At 41.2% G+C, this 23268-nt stretch overlaps 1 long non-coding RNA gene across 1 annotated transcript in view; it reads right to left on the bottom strand.

Moving 5' to 3' along the window:
* Nucleotides 1-573: 573 nt before the first annotated feature.
* Nucleotides 574-23268, bottom strand: part of LOC121881369 — a 33237-nt gene continuing 10542 nt past the window's right edge. Inside the window, exons 2-3 of the long non-coding RNA XR_006091766.1 lie at nucleotides 4259-4338; nucleotides 574-1156 (exon numbers count right to left, since the gene is read on the bottom strand). This is a non-coding gene — a long non-coding RNA (uncharacterized LOC121881369). The remainder of the gene's footprint in view (nucleotides 1157-4258; nucleotides 4339-23268) is intronic.

Below are 23268 nucleotides of genomic sequence, written 5' to 3'. Positions count from 1 at the left end.
AGAGGTCCCTTTTTTATTATACCACTGTTATGAAATCTGCCAAGGAGCATCTCTTCTGGCTCTGTGGTTAATGTAGCTTGAAAAGCAAATGGTCAGACATTCAGTCTTCTGTGCTCTCCTCATTACAGTCAGAGACAGAGAAAGAGAGAGTGAGTACTTCTTTTCCCTTTTAGACATGTATTTTGATGTTTATATGCACAGTGAGAGAGGGAGAGAGAGATCCAGATTGCACTGTAAGCATTTCAGGCCACTGATGAAAAAAACAGCCACTGTTATTAAATCTATATTTAGATGTATGGGGTATAACAGCCCAGATCCTGTTGCATGGTACTCACTTGCCATATTAATGCATGTAATTTAATCATATCCAGATTGTGGAAATTGGGAAGTGTCCACATGAAAGAATAAATAATGATAATAAAAGGGGAAAGAGAGGAAGAGACCACAATTGCTGTTTCCAGATACGAAAGAGCATCAAAATACAAGAAAAATTAGATAAGTTTGTCTTCAACTTTATTAAAACCACAACTGTCACTCAAGCCACTGTACATTTTGATGCTAATTCCACCTGCAGTCAATTAAAATCAACATTAATACTCCCTTCCAAACACTATGCACACACTATATTTATTGTAGGTATGTGTATGTATACGTATATGTAATATTGTGTGACATTATTTGGGTGCCCTGGTTTCTATGGTGATATCTGTCTGCCATCATAACAATGAGTACAGATAGCCAATATATTTGACTAGTCATGCTGGAGTTCATGTGGTGGTATGCATGTTGACAAAAAAATGACAAAAAAAATTGGCAGTTATATTTCCAAAAAACATGTATTTGGTCAGCCCACGAGCTGGTTATATCACTCGTCCAGGGTGGCATGAGTGGCTGCTGTGGCAGTCAAGCAGACCATCCAGATGGCAACCACAGCATATGTGGCATGACCTTCTGCAGCACGGGTACACGGGGGCACCGAGTCACTGTGCAAACAGCAGGCAGGGTCCTCAGATGTGTGCGGCCCCCCTGGGACACGGCAGCAGAATGAGATGCCCATCACTCTGTGGCTCTGCAGATGCTCCTCACAACTGCCAGGCTTTCAGCTTCATTAGGCCTGGATCAGATACATAGAGAGGAGTGCAGCCTCGGGCTATAACTGCAGCCTCCCCGTGATGCGGGCACACACACACACACACACACACACACACACACACACACGCAGACACAGACACAGTAACATTTGGAATCATTTCTAAAAGGAGCCAATTTCATCAGTGGAAAGATGTGATGGCGAGGGATTTCTCTTTTTTTCAGTTTTGTGTTTTGAATATGTGCATGGAAGGGGAGATAAAGCCCTTGTGACATAAAGGAGTCGGGGAATCTGTATGAATACAGAAAACCTTTTAATGAACACAGAGAGGAAATTTGTTTCATGTTTGACCAAATTATGATGGAAACGCAGTGATATGGTGATGTCGTTCATGCTAGTAAATCTTAGGATAAGTGCCTCAAAACAAAGTCACAGGAAGACTTTTTTTTTTCAATAAAACGACAAACAGGAAGCTTCCGGAGATAGTGACAAATAAACAGATATGACTGGGTTCAGGAGGTCTTACTCCGATTCATTATCCTCTTTACTGTGAAGCTAACTTGATTGATAAAGAGCAGCATTCCCCCTCGGTGAAATAGGAACACTTCCCCGTGAGCAGTTGGACTTTTATTCATCACCAGTGGAGACGTTCCCCACCATGCAATATGTAATTAGTGTGTAATCCCCTGCCTTTTTAAAATGAGACCAAAAAATGATGATGCGGAACCATAATGAGATATTAATTCAGAAACACTGCAGATAGGCATTTATTTTCTTTTTTTTTTCCCCCTCCTCACCTCAATAAAGCAATGCTGTATAAGTTATTACAAAGCTTTAATGTAGATATGGTTATTACAGCAATTTGTATGGGCAACCAGTGTTTCATTTCCGTTTCTGTCTGTCTTTTTCTCATTAAAACCTCAATCCCTATCCGTCAGTTGTCTGTTTGTTTGGAATAACTTATTGGTGTAACAGACATGAAGGAATATAGTACAGGTGGGAGCACACAGATGCACACGTTCGCATTTTTCTTGCCAAAAAACGCACATTCTTATCCAGCCTTGCTTCCTGAATGTTGTCATGTGTGTCCAATCTCAAGCATTTGGCTCAATCATGTAAAATATGTCCCAGGTGACTGAAGCAGGTGGTCCAAAATTTAATCCCCCCCACAACTACTGATGCTGTTCCACCCCTCTGAGGTTGTGAATGTGCGTCCGCTCCAGTGTGTGCATCTATCTGGTGCATTTCAGATTGAATACTTGAATTAGACAGAAATTACTTAAATGAGTTCCCACTTTAGATAGAGGGGTTTGAGCAGTGACAAATGAAAAATGAGTGTAGAGAGTAGAGGAGCATTGTCCAAATGTGATTAATATGAAGAATTGTGTTTGAATAATTGTATTTGAATATTTGACTAATCTATCAAAAAGCCAGTGACAATTCGTTTTAGCTAGAATTCTTCACAGGAATTTGGCTTGACAGTCGTCACTTCTAATGTGAGACACAATATTTAACCAAATGGCCTCAAGCATGTATTCATGTGATTAAATTACTACACACCCTACATCGTTTCTAACTGAAAGTCTACCATTATTTTCATCATTCATCAAAATGCCACAAAGTCACTACAACACATTTCTAATAAGAATTAGGAGGCCCTGCATATCAGTGCATTTAAATAACACTGCTTTTGCAGATTCAAGTTTTATTTTATTTTATTTTATTTTATTATGAAACTTTAAACAGACGTGTAATAAAATGGTTTCATGCAAGAAATTTCAAGTCAAGAAATTTTATACCTTCAATAAAAACATGCTTTGCCTTCCAACATTGATTTGGTGTTTGCATGTGCTGAAACATATTTGTCACCAGCATCTTTTCATATCTCACATTAGAAGGAGGAAAGGTACTCTCAGATTGCATTTTTGGCACTGTGTCAAGAGTGTAATTGAGCATGTGTGTTGGTGTGTGTGTGTGAGTGTGTGTTTGGGGTTGTGGGGCGGGTTGAGGGGGCTTAGGAGAGTTGGGTCATCCTGTTGCCTGGTAACAAGCCTCAGATTGACAAAGGAAGAGCAATTTAGGACTACTTTCCCCAGAAATCAATACAACAGGCCTGATGTGATGATGTGAGCTTAGCCAAGGGAGAAAAGCCAAGATATTTGGTAGGGGTTACTTCATAACCAAGAGAAGAGGGTGTGGAGGAGATTGCATCTGAAACACTGAATATAAAGATATAAGGTCTGGGTACCTGGCTTCTGAAATCTCACTAAAATGAGGCTTCTCCAGCCTTCGTCTCCCTCAGGTAATGAGGACTTTAGCAAAGTGAACACTCATGGGTAGGCAGGAATCTGATTTTAGCTTTCTTGTTCAATACCGTCTGTCAGACTGTCGCTAATATAGCCCTGGGCAAGAAGATACAGTGCAAGGCTGTAATATTGGAGAAGATTGAAATAAGAAAGAAATGGAAGTTAAATAAAACTTTTGGACAGCTGTAGACATGTAGACTTAACATGTGCATTGCCTCTTGCTCACACTAGAAGGCTCAATCTAACTAGACTGGAAATAATTTTATATGCTAGTGTTACAAGTTAGTGAGACATTTTACTTTTAACACAAAGTAGCTGTTTTTTGGTCACTTGGGGGAAGTAGAACAAGCTGTAAACACAACACTGAAATATTGTCACCTTATAAGCATATGAACATAAGCTTCCATGTAGTGTTTCTGGCTACCGGACTACTATAAGTCCCCCTTTAGTTCTGTTTTGGTCTCCACCAACTCCTGAGAATAAATATCTGGCTCTTTAGCTGCTAAATGCTGCGCTAGGTTCACAAGCTAGTTGCAAACTTTGTCTGTCGTTTGTTTGCTCATCTGGTAGCGTACAGTGGGTTTATCAGAGCTTTTTAGCTCAAAACATCTGCCTGCTGAAAACAAGGTGAGTGAGAGCGGTTAGACTGCAGCCAAAACAGTGAAGATGCAGGTCATAAAACCAAAACAATGAGCTGAAAGAAAGACGCTAAAAGCTTCCATAATGCTGAGGGGAACTACAGAGTTGGGTTGTAATTCTCTGTCAGCTTTAACATTACATCTAGCCCTATGACCCATGGTTGCTTGTTACCTACATTGTAAAAATTAAAGAATTAGCTTAACAGTCTATGTCATTCACTTACACTGAATAATTTTCTTGCCAACTCTTCTCCACTGTATGCTGAGATAGGCTCATTGCAGCGTCTGTGACCCTGAACAGCGGCTGTGGGTATAAAAACAGATGAACAGATGACTTATGCGCACTTTTTGTTCCACACACAAGATTGTTCAAAATTCACTGTCCAGACATTAATGTGTTAATACGTGTAAGTTACCCTGCAGAGCAAAATATGAAGTTAATGTTGAATACAGACATTTTATGACATGTGAGAGAAAGAAATTAGAAATCACACAGGGGAAACCAATGGCTCAAATTCAGTTTCTGGACTATAATGTTTTAATTTGCACAGAAGGTCTGCAGGGACAAATCTTGGTAACAGGCAAAAACCAGAGGCCATATATAACCAAGGAATTGGAATGCTTTTGTGTGAAAAAGTTATAGAGGGGTGTGTTAAATGACCCTTATTGATTTATCCTCCAAAGACAAATATTGCTGCTAATTTGGCCCCTGGCAGGTGGTAATTTTGAACCCTAACTAGATAATCTACAATACGTATGTGGAGGACTTCAACTGGCCTCAAAGGCAGAAAGACTGTGAAGAAGTGATACACACACACACTGATGAGAAAGGAAGAGCAGACAGGCACGTAGAGGGAAAGAAAGAGAAAGACTGAGATACTCACAATGACTAATCTGGAAGGCTGGAAGAAGAGATGAAGGATTAGAGAGAGAAACATTCACACAGGCTTTTCTCCCACTATAGTCCAGTGTAACCAGACCCCTGTAAGGCTGGACGGTGTGAGCTCTTGATGGGCAGGAATGTGGCTCCTGAGAACACCGAGAGCAGATTGGTGGGGACTGAGAACGGGGAGGAATGTATCGACTCCTGGGCCAGTGGGAACAGAATGGCAGGAGAGGATCGCTGTGACCTGTGCTGACACCTCTGTCATCACATGTCCTCTGTCTCAGGCCAGGGAAAAGAGGGGGTAATAGGGAAAAGGAGGAGGAAAGAGGAGGAGAAGAAATGAAGGGGGAGTGGGTCTCCTCAGCGCAGACAGCAGGAGGCAGAATGTGTCCAGACTCAAGAGGAGAAGCACAGTTTGTATGCAGTCTGGGATTGAGAAAAAGGGATAGTAGCCTATGTAACCAAAAAACGGACACTAACAAACCTTATTTGCTTTTAGAGAGTGTGATGCCAAAATCGAATTTCTTTCAAATTAAAAACATGACGAGGCGTGTTAAAAACTGACCTTCAAAGACCTTTCTCTAGCGTATAATTAAAAGTAACCACCCCCAGACAGCGACATTTTATCTGTGCGGTGCAAACAAAGTGTGAATAATGGGCAAGGTGAGACACTTCAAAAGACTGTCACATCAGCTAGTCAGCAGCAGTATTTGGTATCTGCCAGATTCGCAATCAGCTCTCATATCAAGTCCATAATCAATTCATTGATCAGTGCCTGGGATGAAGTCGGGCAGAAACAGAGTCACCCTGGAGAAATGAACTCCATAGTATTTCTGCTTGTCTTCCCTATACAATGATGAGGCAATCAGCCTTAATAATCTCACTCTCTCTCTCTCTCTCTTCTCTCTCTTCGTCTGTCTCTGTCTCCCTCTAACATTGTCCGTCATTTACCAATGTCTGCATCATTAGTCTGCCTAGGCTGGCCCTTCTGGACTGATGTCTCTGTGTCAGGACCTGCCGCGTTAGACTGCCGCTCAGGTGTCATAATTCACCTCAGTATGGGCAAGGGGTCAATAGAGAGATGAGGCCTGCTGGCCATTAGCTACTCATGGAAAGACAGTGAGGTTGTGTCAGGGTCAGCGAGGGCCATAGTTGTTAAGCAGAGTACTGCAGGAGGAAGAGAAGGTGGGAAGAAGTGTTGGTATTAAAATGAAAGGAATGGAACAAGGAATAAAAGCGTGAATAGGTTCATTATGAGGCTTAAACTGGTTTTCTGGAAGGATGAAGGTTGAGCTCAGCTGATTTTGGTGCTATGAGTTGCAGAAAGGAAAAGTGAGGTATATTTTTCCTGACATAACATGGCAGCATATATATATGAAATAGCTTGGTTTAGTCTTGCTAATAGGTAGCATTTTTTGTAATTTTAATTTCCAATTTATTTTATCAGGGAAAAAAAGACTATTAGGTATTTTGTTCTTTTGTAGACCTATCTAGCTAATGTAAATAGTGCCACCATGACACTGAAGGCTTTTGGCGCTCTTGAAATGCAGACCTCACTTCTCATAAGCAGACATTCAGACAGCTCTGTGCCAAAACAACACATGGGGCTACCCTGGAGGGAACATGTTGCTTTTGGTACCAGTGAGACATAAAATATGATTCAAGAAGTCTAGTTTGAGTAACACATCCATGGGTTTGAAGACATCAGACACCAAAACACTGCACAGTGGTATATAATACTATGAGTCAGGATTTTACAAGTCTGGAAAGTTATAATGGCATGGGGGCCAATGTGAGGAACAGATTTAGACCGGTATTTTACAAATGTGTTTTTCGGGGGGTGGCTGGAAGCATCTGTCTAAATAGACAGTGAGTGAAGATACAGAGAGGAAACACAGGGAGGGACAGTAACAAAGGTCAGCTGGAATTAAAGCATCAATGAGAATGTTTCTTAACTGCTATAGACCACCAGTGTGCCAAACATTTACTTTACTTCTGTCCAAAAAACCAGACATTTTTCAGTGTTCATATGGTCTTTCAGAATCTGGCCTGTCACACTACACAGCAGCTCTATTCATCATTCATTGAATATAGCAAAACTGCTCATGTAAGACTCATGATACACTGAGATATGTCTGAGATAAACAACATCAACATGTTGTTTTACTGTGGCCTGTTTATTGCCAATTTTCTCTCCACATGACTTTTCAAAAAAAAAAAAGACATAATTTATTAGTTGCTGACTGGGAATTTTATCTATCTTCATACAGTAGATCTTGCACGCTAAAAGAAAAAAAAAGTCCATTGAAGAACTGAGTGACTCAGTCTTGGCTGGCAATTGCTGCGACTCAAATATCTGTTAACAGACTGCTTCCTGGCAGAGTTACATCAGCTCTGGCACCAGCCAGGCACACAGAGAGAGACATTAGTCAGCACTATCCTCTCTCCGGCTACAGCTACTGTGGCGCATCCGGTGGGGGGTTCACAGATCAGGTGATAACTCATAGTTAGTGTCATTTATTGTAATCTGGGCCACTTATAAAATCATATTTGAGGCTAAGGCAGTCATATTATCTATTGCCAAGTTTCAACATTATGACCCAGTGGCATAGGCAGAAATTGTATTTTGGGTGGGCCAATACAAAAGTGAATGGGCCATCTTTTCCCAGAAAAACTGACTGACTGACTGACTGACTTACTGAAACGTTAGAAGAAGAAAAAAGAACAAACATAGACAAACTGACTTTACTTTGCAACATTCTGCATCACAACAACAAAACATTGCCTATCCAACATTCCAACATGCTCAACCAACGGAGCATCAGTCTATAAAGGCTGTACACAACAGTATAAAAGCAGTCTTTTATAGCCCTGCCCAGCCTAAAATACAGCATATTTGCACTGGCAAGATCGGCTGCACATGGCTCTACAGCGCATGGCACTGTTAATTTTATTGCACAAAGTGGCAACTAAACATAAACGCGGACAGCAGACGTATTAACTTAGACAGAAATGGCACATGTAACATATCCCTCATGCATTCATTATAGCCTACAGCCATTGTTATTTGGTATCAGTCAGCTCACGAAAAACCAAATCTGCACATTTTATATAAAATTGCATCCATCCACTCTATTCTCGAATTAAGAAAACTGTCCATACCATTTTCATAAGAAGCACCTTCATTTTCCATTCTTGGCTGTGCAGGGAAATACATACAAATTTAGCTGTGAATGTGGTTCATAAATGGCACATAAATCGGCAGGTGAACCCATAGCTGTGAAAACATGATTTCAGTTGTGAGTGTGGGGATGCTGACTAATAAACACCCCCTCCCAAAAAAATGTTTGAGTTTATTAAATACTTGGAGCGATCACACTACAGCAGAAACGATAAGTGCATCTTGCCATTGAGAGAGACGCTGTGTGCATTTACGCACAGGGCACAGCAGTGTTACTTCATTGATTATTTAAATCCCCCGACATGCCAACAGGATCGGTCAGGAACTAATGTTAATTAATGTTCTGTGTTCCTCTACACTTCCAAATGGTCACACACGCAGTCCAGGTTCATACAGTGAAATAATCTGGAGTAAAGCAGCTGTCCTCATGATAAATCCTGAGCTCCATCAGAGCTGTCTAAAACATGTATTTCAGAAGCTAAAAGTTTAATTTGGTTTCCTCTGGAAAGTTTCCTCTGTGCTGTCAAGTTGAAAAAAGTATATATATATTGCCACAATACAAATAGGCCTATAGGTTGGCAGCCACCTGGAAGCTGCAGGTCCCCCAGCACCCCTACTTCCTGCGGTTATGGCTGAACCCACATCAGTCTGACCAGGAAAAGTGCTATATCACCAGGGAGCGAGCGGCCAGGCTTACCTCATTGTGGGCTGATGAGTCTGGTGTACTCAGTCCATGTAGGCAGTGGAGTTTCTACTTCCTCAACTTTTTTCAATTAACACATTAAACATTTAGTTTAGCCATTGTTGTAGCATTAACATTACATCACCTGAAAAGCCAGCTATTGGCTGAAGGCAGCTCAGGAAGGTCTGTATGTCAGAACCAGAGCAACCAACTACATTCTGGAGACTTCCTACAACTTATTTCAACAGTTCTGTTTTAATCAGATGACAAATTCAACACACACATCAAATCAACAATAAATCAAGTTTATATTTATATATATATATATATATATATACACATATACATATATATATATACATATACATATATATAGTTATATAGATATATAGATATATAGATATATAGATATATATTATTTATTTATTTATTTATTGTTACAAAATGTATTTTGATTAAACTTGGCTGGGTGTAACAATGAGTAATGTGGGTGAGTCAGTGCCGCCCATTACCGGCTACATGCCTGTCATGACTATGTGCTTCTGTTTCATATAGTCTAGAAAGTGGTTTATGTGTGGATGCATGTTCAGTGTGACACGCTTTGTGCATGCATGCGTGTGTTTGTGTTCATTTGTGTTTACAAACCATAAGCATGCAAACCACATTGAATGTCATTCCTGTAACATGACGGCTGTACAGATGCCCAGTCTTCTGCAGGCAGGATCTCTTCCTTGATAGGGCCCATTATTCTATGGCAAATTGCTTAATGCCCGCATTGAAGGCGAGGTGACAAGGAGAATGCAAGGAATGAATCCTCTGCTTGTAATCTGAGGCGGGATGTGTCACGCTCGGGAGTGTTATCACCGACACAGCATGGGATGAATTCCGCCATTTTCTCTCTACAGGGCCATGACAGAGCTCTCCTTTCTAGCAGGCCCCGAGGGGGAGGAAGAAGGAAAGGGAACCCAGAGAAGAGAGCACAAAGGAGGAACGGATTGACTAGGAGCTGTTGATAAACTTTCAGAATAGTTCTCTGTTGGAAATGGCTCAGTGGCCCCATCGTGAAAGAAAGAAGAAGAAAAAGAGAGAAGAAAAAAGAGCAGACTGAGGGAGAGGGATTGAAGGGTTTCCTTTGCTTAATCAGAGGCAGCTGAGTGAAGGGCGACAGTTAGGGAACAAGTGCTGTTTCACTCTTTGGGCTGTGTTTCAAAGTATATTTAAAATCTACACGGCCGAAGTATGGGTCTTTATAGAATGTCAGGGCTCACTGCTGTTTGCCGCTATAAACGTAATGTCTGTGAATTCTTGCATGCAGCAGCATTATGTATTTTGCCCACAGACACATGCAATAATTTTTACAGGATTCACTCAGACATTTAGAGAGCTGTCAAGACTCTATTTCCTAAAATGAGTCATCAAAAAATTTGCCTTCAATCAAACAGAATGTGGTCTTCTGATCCTTCATACTGTAAGAACCTGACAGACCCTAATAACTCAACTTCACATAGTAATGCTTAAATAATGACTTATCCTAATTATGATGGCTGAGGAGTGTTATGCATTCTTTTTCGATAGCAATTCTCTAATTAGCATATTTTCATTATCTTGGCAAATGAATAATTTAAAGGGTCTGTAATAGACATGAATTATTAGACTATGGTACAGTGATGGATTTAAACGGGTAGTACACTCAATTTGTGTCTCAATCCCTCCCAGGGTGACATGAATAATTAGTAGAAAAGCAGCCGTCCAATGAGTCTTTCAGAGTATACAGAAGTTAACATTGCCACACTGAGTGACCGACATCTTGATAAATACTTGCCCCTTTGCATTATACTCCTTATTTTTTAAGACAAGTTAGCCTATTTGCACTTTAGAGTGAGATCAAAGGTATGCAGGAATCCAAAGTGAGGATCATAATTACGGGTCAAATAGTGGCTCATTTATACATATGTGTCTAACACTCCACTTGTTTGATTTGTATCCTTTTTAATACATCTTTAAAAAAATCTTCCTTCTCTTTGTTCTTATTGTTGTTTGCAGGTTAGACTGAACACTTCTTAGATGATCTAATCTTATTTTTTTAGAGGGTGCAGAAGATTCAATAAAAAAAAATGTGATAATGTCTTTGCTACCTCTCTCTCTGTCCTTCTACGTGTCACTTTAGATCACTCTTTCTCTTTTTCTGATTGTCACTTTCACTCTCAACTCCCACTTTCTCGGCCATTTCTCTCTGGTCCAGTTCTAAACAGACTCTGTCAGTGTAAGATGAAAATAAAATGATTTATGTTGTCCCCCTCCCCACTTGTTCAAAGTAATGAGATTCCATATTTCACTTGACAGATGGATTGGAAATTAAAAGCCTTAGATAAGTAATGCCTTTTTGATGTTGGACTGTGAATAACTCACACAGGCTGATTGATTTCAAAACTCTTGTGACAAAGTGCACATGCTGTACAGGGGACAACATGCCCATACCACTATATGTCACACATAATGTGGAGGGTCCGTCTCAGAGAATGCACTTTCCAGGAAGCCTTATTCTCATTCATTGCAGTACATTAGAATAGTATATGGTCGATATTTACAGGAGCAATTGTTGCCAAATGAAGAAGAGAGGCAATGCATTATGTAGGAGTAGGCGTTTCATGTTGAAAATTAGGGTAGTGCAGCATTAGTTTGAATTCCATGCTAGGCACTATTTCCCATTTTTGAGGTACATATAGTTAGATTTCAGAGCTTTTCTTGCAGTGTGACAGCTCTATACAGCAGAGTACAAAAAAAGTACAAAAATAAGCTACATTTTCCTGATGTTATTTTGCATAAACAGCAACTCAATTTTCTCCAAACTTGAACATTCTTTTGTAAGTATCTTCCTCTCTTTGCATCTCCTCCTGTGATTGGCACAGTTTAAATAAGAGAAATCAATAAGGGATAATAGCTTTAACTCAATTTAAATGCACCTAAACTGTGTTCATGAGAAGAGGAAAAGCCTCTATCGTTTCACACCTTTAGTGTACAGTGCTCATCTGAGCATTGCACGTTATATCATTTCTGCATATGACCTTTGCTTCAGCATAATTCTGCTTTTGTTCTTCACAGAAGCCAGTATGCTTTCATTACATCAGCACCTGCAGTCAATTTGTGAAAACAGACAGCTGTCAATTGCTCTGGAGGAGACAGAGTGAAAATATCGAACCGGCTCATTCCACCAAGAGACAACACCACCAACATAACAGTGATTCATCAAAAAAAGTGCTTGACGAGCAGAGTCTTCACTCCACTTTCTATTTTTCATTTCAGACGCAAAATGTAATGTCCCATGTATGAGGTATGCGCAGGTGCTCAGGTATCTGAATGAATGGTATTAATGGTAATCCATGCTGTCACCTGCTGCTGAAAGACAGAATTTTAAAACAAGCGACTGAGTGATTGATTATGCCAATGTGTTTTCTAGAGGTCATATTGATTGGGGTTGTAAGAGGTAAACTCCCATTTTTACTATCTGACCAAACTGACACTCTACTGACATTCTTATGGAATATATAAACTCATAGAGAATACATGGGAGCTTCTGGGGAAAAAAAGTGATTTTTGAGCATTTTTTATAATGTGTTGTTGTTTTCATACTTCAGTTTCCTATTTGAAAGAAATGGGAAGCTGAAAACCCAGTTAGTGGATATGACTGATGTTAGAGCAGTGAGCCTCATTAGGACCACAGGTGTGTAATGCCGTCACCCTCCCCTGTTGCTCCCCCCCTGATGTTTCCTGGCTTATTTTCTGTTGTGAGGGAAGGATATTAACTGTTACAGAGATCCTTTTGCAGATGAAAACAATACAAACCCAAATATACCAACTCTCTCCAAAAAAAGCACACGAAAATGGATTTACCGAGTCAACATGAGTGTAAGTTGTGTGTGTGTGTGTGTTCCCCCAAAAATGAGACAGTTGCACAAATAATCCATCACACAAACAAATACGTACAAATGAATAAATAAAGACGGATTCCAGGAGCTGGCTGCCATGCTTATCTCTTCGTTGTGTCTCTGAGAAAACAGTGGGTGCTCTCATTAGGCACAGGGACGACATCTAGTGATTCATTACCCGCTCCATGCAAAACCCTGCTATTAAAACTCTAAAAGCCATTAGAGAAATCCATAATGAACCCCACCAGCAGCAGGTGCACATGGGGTGCTGGCTCTCAGAGATGACACAAACAACACGGCTACATGACAGTTTGGGACTCTGTTGCCCATTAGCATTGCTGCCGCCGCAGCCGCCGTGACCATTCTGGTGTAGTTTAATGCTGGGTGGTTTAAAGTATCTGTTGGCTGGTTTCAAGGCAAATGTTGCTCCAACTCCCCTTATTTGACATGCAGTGCAAGTCAGTAAGGCACTGGTTGTTGGCTTGGCATGGAGGTGTTAGTCAAACGTGGTGTGACAGTATTGACTGCGGCCTGTTTACTGAAAGGAGTTCAGAACAGGATCAGCTAAACATATATTATGGTAGATCGATACTGGCTGAAGAACTGAGCAATGAGCTTGATATTAGTCTGGCTTCCCTACCAGCCAGCACTTGGCCACTTAAGACTTCCCTTCCTGCAGCTTTTTCCCATCTCCGCCACACAGACCAATAACTGCTGCAGGGGAGTTATTCTTCTACGGTACTACAGATTGATCTGGTGTGAATCTGGTCTGAGGCTAAATAAGCAAACAGTTCGAGACCAGCCAGGAAAAAAAAATGCAAAACAGAGAGCAGGCGGGAGAGAGAGAAATGTGTATTTGGTCTCCTGGGTCCTGGCTCCCCATCATTATAACCTTAGTCATACTTCATACTTCCTTCCCTTTTATCTTTGACACACTCCATCTGTTTCTCATCATGTGAAACTCCAATATAAATACAGTACCAGGCCTGTATAGTGCGCAGGGAACTTTGTGTTTAAGATACAGCCCTAGTACATGTTATTTCTGAAGTGTACATCTAATAATACATTCCTTTAGAAGGTAGAAGGTTTAAAAAAAATGCATTTTAAAGCAAGTAATCCTCAAAGATAACAGTACAAGTAAAGGGAAATGAGAAAGCCTGTAGTATTGTGGAATCACAGTAGAGGTGCATTTGGATCATACAATATATACTGCCCTTAAATCCACATACAAACTGAATGACAGACAGACGCCACAGGTAACTCCCCAGTTTGCAACCCTTCCATGTCAGAATACAATGGTCATACTGACCTCCTGGGAGAGCAGGGTTCAAGACCAACTGACCCCTAAATTCCCCATCAAACACAAAAACAAAACAAGTGCGTTCATGCAGGGGTCACAGTTTACGTTGAGAGCCGCCCTGCCTTTAGCCCGTTCAACCTACAAGGTGTGTGGGTGGATGGCGGACCGATCCATGGGGAGAGGGGCCTAGAAATGAAGTATGTCCTGGGTGGCTATGATTGCCCCACCGCAGTGCACCTCATCCCTTCTTCCAGGGTATGCAACCATGAAGTCAATCAGCACGACACCAGGACATCAATCACTCAAACTCCCTTTGGGGTGACCTGCATGCTCCTGGAAAGCATACAGAGTAAAAAAAAAAAAAAAATTGCAGCAGTTATTCCAGCAAAAGGGCAGCAGGCTTGAGGTAGGCATTTGTTCCAACCCATTTCTAAGCATAGGCTGTACAATGCAAAGTTATCAAGGCATGAGATTTATCAGTTTAGTGTACTTTTTAATCTCATGGGTCTTCATATTGTATTTTTTGATTAAAATGATTTGGATGAAAGAGTATCAACGATACATTCTGTCCGGATCCTCATATCTTCCAATTTCACATTGTGCGAAAGGAGAGAAAATCAGTTTTTTCCCTCTCGATTATCTCGCATGCAGTTTTGCATCCTCCTCCAAACAAATCTCCTGCTCCAAAGGGCCCTGGCCCCATTAATAATTCCCTCTCTAATCTCTCCCTTCCATCTGATCAGGTCTTTTCTTCACAGCCTCTCTCCATTTCTCACCTGCCCAGAAACTCCATCAACACCTCCTCCTCTCCCTCTGTGCAGGGTTCACCGCTTTTGATGTCCCGTTGTTAGCTTAAAATGAGCTTTAACAACTGTATAATCTGAAATAACATTGCCTTAGCCAATTCCTGGAAAGAGAGGAAGAGAAAAAGAGAAGACGAGGGAGAAGAAAGAACATGTTCCGAGCTAATGGATGTTCCCTGGATGTGTAATGTAATAATTTTGGTGAAAAGGAGCAGGAGAGTATAGGAGTAGGAAAAAAGATGAAATGGATGGATGAGTAGGGGAATAGATGAATAGAGGGCAGGGTGAGAGGCGGCGAGTGAAAGAGTGAGAAAGAAAGAGGGGAAAGCAGATGGAGCCAGAAAGAGGTTGGGCTGATTTAATCTATTTGCAGGGCCTGTGGTTGCTCCGCTCAGACCACTCTGACAGGCAGAGGGGATTTGGCAGACTGATCAAAATTAGAATCTCATACCCTTCTCACATCACATTGGCAGATGGCATGCATGTGGTCATTCTCCTGAGATCTTCCTGCCAATAATGCCATTGAATATGTGATACTGGTTGATGATCTATCGAAGGTACAGTCAGTGCTTGACTTGACCTGACTTTGACAACATAGTGCAACTTAATTCCCTTCCTGTCACCCAGAATGCATTACTTACACTGTCTTTACAGTATGAAAGAGCCAATTTTAGAATCGCCTCTATGTGAATTGTTGATGCACACAGAGTTTAAATGTATCTCTGTGTGCTTGCATGCTTGGCTTGAAGTTCCAGGGATGTTTAATTCATAATCATTATGCAACACAGAACTGGGCTAGCCTTTGCTCGACCCCAGTAATCTTTGAGTATTTCATTATTAGAGATAGCAATCTCTGATTCTGCAGAGGAAAGAGGACCACACTCTAATTCACTCTACCATGACTCATCATTACACTCTAGAGCCTCAGCAAGTAGCTGCACCACCTCCTCACTGTCCTCATCAGGACTAATTCCCATTTCCTTCTTCCCTTTACCTAGCATTAAGTAGTCAGCCCTCCTCCCTCTCCCTGTTCAAACCCTTGGTGTTGGATGTCACTAACAGCACTTACTGGTCCTGCAATACAGCAAAGAAGCCTGCAGCTGCCTGGCCGCCAGTCCCTGGTGTGGTCAGAGTAGTAGGCCTATTGTGGCCAAGCCATTGATCGAGAGGAGTAATGGATCTGGCTTTGGCTGATAATGCATGATGTAATTGTCAGAGGAGTTTAATTATATGCTTATTACATGAGGCACTGAGTATTCACGCACTCTCCCCACTTACTGCACACTCCCCGTGAAGGCCATAAGGAAAATAGTAGGAAAAAAAAACATGTGTTATTTAAGAAGAAGATTTAAAGTCTTAAGTGCACATGCTGTACACGTCCACCAACCACTGTGATTAAAATAATTAAACTTATATAATAATTATATGATAAAAAGAAATAATAATAACATTGTTTTGGCCATCGTAACCTCGTATATTTATGGTTTTGAGATTCCAGTTGCCATATACACAGGTATTTCCAGTTCACCCATTGACATTGAGAGGACTGTGAGGGTTCCAGTTAATCTAAAATTTCTATCATAGCACGCAGCCCTTCTATCCCTCCATCCCCTCATCCCTCCAGGCCATGCTGAACCGTAATGGTGGCCTCCTCGCATGTCTGAGTGCATACGCTACACTGAGCAATGCTTTTCAATTACCTGCGCTGGAGCCCTAGACGAAAATACATAGCGCATATTTCTGAGGCAAAATGCTTAGGTCAGACGCACAGAGAAATAAAATATACCTTATGTCATTTAATTTGACAGTTGTCCTTTCCCAGCTATTGAATAGAGGTCGTCACATGTACAGCTGTGGTAGCGTTGCTCATGTACAGTGTGTGTGTGTGTGTGTGTGTGTGGAGGTGTGCAGTCAATGCAGATGTTTGTATGAATCAGGCTATTCATGCCGGGATTTTCCTTTGAAAAAAAAAAAGAAAAAAAAGAAAAGAAATAAGATGAATCCATACACAACATCTCAGCTACATTATTCACCTCAGCAGGTGAAAAAAAACAACATAGTCCTTATCACCTCATCATCACCTGTGTGAGAAAACCACCGGGTTTAGGTTTCCTCTACGAGCAACACATGAAGGATGTAACCTATTCATTAACAGCAAAAAACCTGAGTGTTTACAACTTCCTAACCCTGTCAGTGCATACGGTAGATGACGTAGAGAGCCCAGAGGAATTAAATGCAATTAGTTTTTAATAGGTGACATGACTTTCGAGGCAAATTAGACACTCAAGAGGCGCTAACTCGCGTACCAGGCAGTGACACATTAAAAAAACTGTAAACATTTAACACAGATTGATAGTAGAGTGGAGAAAGAAAGCATATGACACAGAGAAAAACAAAATGAATCAGAAGTAGGCCTCTAACTACAATGTTAATTTCCACAGTGTCTGAGTAATTGTGCAACAAGCCTGATCAACAGCAAATCCCCACAGGACATATTTAGAAAAATCCCTCATCGGACAACAGCTTACTTATGGTCTCATCTGAAATTACCCCTGCTGATTAATAATGTGTGAGACAGAAATGTGTCAGCACTGCACTAAGTCGTGGCCAGTAATGCTCAGGCCAGTTTTACCTGGGGTTCAGACCGTTAAATAAATTCCATTAATCATGTTTGGGGAGGGGGGGGGGGGGCAGGGGGGTGAGGAAGAAAGTGAGGGGAGAGAGGAAGAGGATTGGAAATCTCCTGGTGTCCGCCCATGTCAGAGGCTGCATTAATGAGCTTCAAGTAGGGAACAGAGGCTGAGGCCGTCTGTAATGGTGTCCGCCTGGAATAGACAGGGTTGTGTTTGTGTATATTTGTGTGTGTGTGTGTGTGTGTGTGTGTGTGTGTGTGTGTGTGTGTGTTAGTGAAAGAAAGAGAGGAAGGGAGAGAGAGAGAGTTAGAATACATGGAGTTGTTTGTCAGGGGTGAAACAGGACACCTCTGATCTCTCACACACATCATAGAAAAGATCACTAGCTCTGACTGCTATAGTTCGCTCCATGTATCTGCCCCCCTGCACAACATTCAACTGTGCTGGATTTGCTGTTTATGAAGTTGGCAGACACCCAGCTATGCAGCTATGCTTCTTCTGTGTTTCTGATATGGAATCAACGGAGCTCTGGCAAAAATACACATTCACCTGATTACACATACAAACTTTGGAAAACACAGATAGAAAACACAGTGAGGCATTTGAACCGAAACATAACATCCAGTCGCCTTGTGAACATCAGTTTGGAGGTTACACTCTAGCCCTATTTGCAGCATTTAGCAATTAGGTGGAAAAGCTCAGATCAAATATGGAACAACAAACACTAGCAGTTATCTTTTTATAATCTCATGTATGGAAATGAGTGTTTGATTTTCTCCTCATGCAAATGAGATTTTCAATTAACTAAAAAAAAAAATCTGGGGCTTGGCAGAGCGTTGCAGGCTTGTCTATTGTGTCCTCCCCACACAGAAATAAATTATGAATACCTAAATAGCATTTCACATTTGAGATAATTATGGTGCTGGGAGAGAGAGAGAGAGAGGGAGAGAAAGAGAGTATCTTTTAACATGCAAATAAAATACACCACTTTGTTGTCTCTTGCAAAGATCAATCATAATTGGGCAGGTACACACAATCACAGGGGTAATTTGATGACCCATTTTATTTTTGGATCACGCAAATCTCTCTGCTCCCCTACCATGTGTTCTGCTATGTGTGTTACTCTGCATTCACTGACTTTGGTAAAAGAATAAAAAGTGTGATTATCAAACGCTCTCCATGCTGATGGCGCAGCACACAGCCGCGTTTCATTTTATTTTCCTCTTCACTACATCACTAAGATATCCCCAACTTTTTTTTTTCTTCTTTTCTTTTCTTTTTTTTTTTCTTCTTCTTGAAAAGAATAACATGCCAATTCACATTTCAGGCTTTCTGGCTCCATTTGGAAGTCTATCTGCTTTTCAAATGGCAGAGAAGTAATTGAATGGAGTTGTACTCTGATCTCTAGTCATTCTGAAATCCTTATCACAGCGTCTGAGTTCAAAAGATAAGGGGTTACGCCGTGGAGCAGCTTTTTATGCACCGCTAATGAATGTTCCGTCAGCAGATTGGTGAATGAGGAACCAGATAAGTCATTAACAATGAATAGTGTACATATACAGAGAACAAATGTAGAGTGCATTATATAAATACACAGAGAATACACTCATATATGTGTGAAGACCAGCCCACCAACCCACTGACACACACACACAAACACACACACACACACAAATGCCATGATTGTCAAGCCAATTAAGCTGTACAAGGGTTGACATAAACATTGTAGACCATTGGCTTTGTCCTCCCTTAGGGCTGGTGGTTTGTGAGTTTGGCCTGGCCTTATGTAAGTTGCCTCCTTTGCCTTTTTCACACTCCCTGTGGGCTTTGTGAACAGTACAGAGTCACTGTCTCTAATGTAATCTTGTAGACTCTGGGGAAAAAGGCCAAAGCTCTCAAAAAAAAAGAGATGAGAAGAGAAGGAGGAGGTCATTCAAAGTCACTTCTAGAGGGAGATTTGAGGAACTACCAAGACCAAAGGCTCATAAAGAGGTGAATGTTTGAAACATACTGTATGGCACCTCACAGTACAGTGTATGCCTGTCAACACATGTTTGCACACGCCGCCGTGCACACATCTTGTATATTGCAAGGCAGCCGGGGGAGGGGGAGGGGAGGATGGCTGGTATGTCTGTGGTTTTAAAAGTGCTAAAAGCAAAAATCGCCAGGTGAAAAGATAATGGAACAAATTCTGAAGTCAGAGTCAAAGATGTTTGGATTTTCTGTGCTGTACGTCGCTCGCTGACCACTTTACTGAGACAAACACTTAGAGACAAGAGTGTAGGTGTGTATACACTGTGCACAGCAAAACGACAGTGCTGAGATTGATGTGAACACCTTTGAGAGCTGCTGGGTGTGTTTACCAGTGGATTTCCACTGTACCGGGGGCTAATTCTGCAGGCCTCTACACACTCACAAGTATCAATCTTCTCTGACCTGGCCTAGAGCTGTGTCCTCCCAGAGGAAGTTTCTCTCTCCTTCTTCTTCCCTCTCTTTCCATCTCACCGCCCCCTATCCTTCCACTATCCTTTCCTCTTACAACCTCTCTTCATTTCCTCCTTCTGTTTTCTCATTTTCTTTGACTCACTCTCCTTCTCCTTCCACGTCCCACATCCCACCCTCCCTCTTCCTCTTCCTCTCCCCTTTCCCTCCATCTCTCTTCCTCTATCTGACCTCATCCCTCCACTAAATCTCTCTCCTGTCAAGTGAAGCACCAGGAACGCGGAAGTTGTGAACTTGTGAGGAGTGAGATCAATAAAGCAAGGACAGGCTGAACGATCTACCCAGAGACAATGCATTTTGTGCCGAGAATGGGCACCGCAGGCCATAAATCCTGCCATGCAGCCGTCTGCTGGGCAAAGAGCATTGGTCGTCATCATCATCATCCTCGTCATCTGCAGGGAGCATAGGAGTCACTGTAAACAGTTACGTCAGCCGTCCCATCACTGCCGCTGGAACAGATAAATCCATATTAGCAGGAGTGATGAAAGAGACTTTGATGCATGTTCATAACTGAGTTGCGTCAATGAAATATGAGTGGGCTGTGTCATATATGTCATGACAACATACTGTAGATGGGTTTTCATATGAGGGAGGCACATAGACTGGCTGGGATGAGCTTACCATAAGCTGTTGATGATAAGTGTGATTGGCGACTGAGCAGAAGCATAATCTGCAACCTCTGAGAACTTGAACGCATCTTTGACCTTTTATATGACTCTCTGTAATGATCCATGTTATTGTAGATGCATGCTGATCTACTGACAGATGACAGATATGTAAATCAAAATCACAATATACAGAAACACACACACACACACATGAACACAGTGCCTTAAGTTCTGGTTAAAAAAAATTCAATAACACTAACCAGAGCAGCATTTTAGGGGAGTGTGCGTGTGTGTTTGGGTGTTCGTGTGGGTTAAAAGAACCCACACAAAATATTTTATTTATATTCCATACATAAATAGTAGGCTGTTTGGTCCCGTCCCAGCAGTCTTCATATTTCCTGGTGACATTATCAGCTGTCTCCATCGTGTGCAGAGCGGGAAATAAATTGCATTTTTGCCGGTGGTTCTGTGGCTGTAGACGGCAGGAGGAGCATTATAATATAAAACATGAATAAACAAAATCACTCATGAGCAAATGTGCAGGAGCATGGGGAGGTAATCTCCTTTAGGCATGGTCCTTGAAATTAACTCAAAGAATCTGCACATGAAACGTGTTAAGAAGATTAATCAAATATTTCTCCTCCCCACCCCCTATCCCCCCACTCCCCAACTCCTGCTTCCATTCAAAGTTTTTTTTTTCCTTCTCTTTTTTTTTTTTAATTCAAACATTATGGTAATTACTTATTATTGTGCTTACTTGAGGAAGATTGCTTGGCCACAGGTGAATCGGAGTGAGGCAAAGGATAACGCTATATGTGTGAAATTGTCATATCATCTATTTTCTAATGTGGTTTAGGCTGGGCATGAGTGTGCCAAATGTGAGAGATGTGCATGGCAGAGAAGGCGGTGTGTAGCGTGCACAGGGGCAGTGGGCTTGAATAAGCCAGAAAGCACGTGAACTAGGCAGATAATACTTTTAAACTTTGAAAACTGTAATTGGAAAACTTGAAAAAACACACAGAGGAGAGGGCAAGCAGTGGGTCAGAGAATATTGGTTGACTTTCAGGATAGAGTATTAGAAGGTGCCTGTTGATGTAAAGCAGTAGGAATAGACCTTTTTCTCTTTCTGTCTTTCCCCTTATTTCACAGAAAATACTGTATACTGTGGCATCCAAATAAGTTTGAAGAGTGAAGAGAAAAATCAGTAATCCTAAATCCTGAGTGGAAAAACAGTTGACAGTGATTTGAATCCCAGAGGATGTTTTTGTGTCAAGCACTGGATCAACAAAATTGTGCATTCCCATAATGCATCTGTGTCCCAATAGTGGAATTTGCTAGATAAACATCATTCCCTGTATCTTGAACCTCCTCACGGTCATACATCAATTACGGGATATGATGCAAGCTTTGTTCAGGAGCTACAGTTAGAGAACACAGGATCAGGTGCCACTCATACGTCTTTCGTCTAAAATGGCTGTCAGGCATAAGTGCAGGTAAATCACTCATCTGTCAATGTAATCATGCAAATTTGTATTATCCCTCATGTCCCACACACCTCTTGTCACTCATTTATGCATGTTTTCTTCGTACTTCATCGCCCACATCATGTTGAACAAATGCTATTTAAAACACACAATATGTGTATTTTTTTGCTATGTCGCGGTGTTGTTTTACAATTTTGACAAATATTAGATGGAATTTTGGTACAGACATTCACAGCCGCCAGAGGATGAATCCTAATGACTTTTGTGATTCCCTTACTTTTCAACTAGCACCAACAACAGGTCAACATCCCCACTTACCCAATACTAATGTGAGGATATACACTTCTTCAGTCTCATCAGGCCACTAGCATGATTATATACTTCCAGTCTTGTTTTTTTTTTTAAATACAAGAAAAGAATAGCAACAAATCTATATATTCTGTGAAGAAACATGCTTGAAGCCTGGCCAGTTTTTAATGACTAGATTAAACATTTAAAAAAAAATTGTCCTAAAGTGTGCACTCAAAAGTTAATAACACTATGTCAAAATGAAACATGGAACATAAATAAACACTAAAGTAAAACTGTGTAATGCGTATTGTATGTGTACTGTATATTATATGAAATTCATATTAGTCTGTATTATTGAAGACTTCCCTGTATGACAAAAATAGAAGTACTCTATAACTGCTACCTAAAAACATTACAGCTATAAATAAAAGTATGGAAATCAATCTAGAAAGAGCACCCAGTGTGACAAAAGAAGTCTCTGTGGCCTTCACTTTCATACACAATCTGAGAAGAGTGACAGAATTTTGAGAGGCAAAGTCACACTCAGACCTTGGAATATGTTATGCTATGGTTTCAGCAGAGAGTATGGATATTGGTATGGATATAGGGGGAGAGGAAAGGAGGGGTTGAGTTTGTGAATGTCCCCAGTGGCCAGAGCATGTGCATGCCTGATCAGTCTGTGGCCTGGTCTAGTCCACGATGACTGATGAGTTGGCAGTGGACCTTGGAGGTTTGGGTGATAGCCTTTCAGTGTGTGATTCACGGGGAGCGCCCTGTGCACTGACATCCCCTCGCACTGTGATTGAGTTCACAATCCTGCTCCATTCCTCCCAAGTATATATGGCTCCCAAATAAATAAATGGCAGAATCATGAGATCCCAACTGCAATACAGTAGCTGTAACAGTCTGGACCACATCCAGCTACATTGCAGATAAGA

Source organism: Thunnus maccoyii, chromosome 16, assembly GCF_910596095.1.
Source record: "Thunnus maccoyii chromosome 16, fThuMac1.1, whole genome shotgun sequence".
NCBI classification, from domain to species: domain Eukaryota; kingdom Metazoa; phylum Chordata; class Actinopteri; order Scombriformes; family Scombridae; genus Thunnus; species Thunnus maccoyii.
Note: the sequence above shows the minus strand (reverse complement) of the source record. Positions and strands in the feature narration are given on the sequence as shown.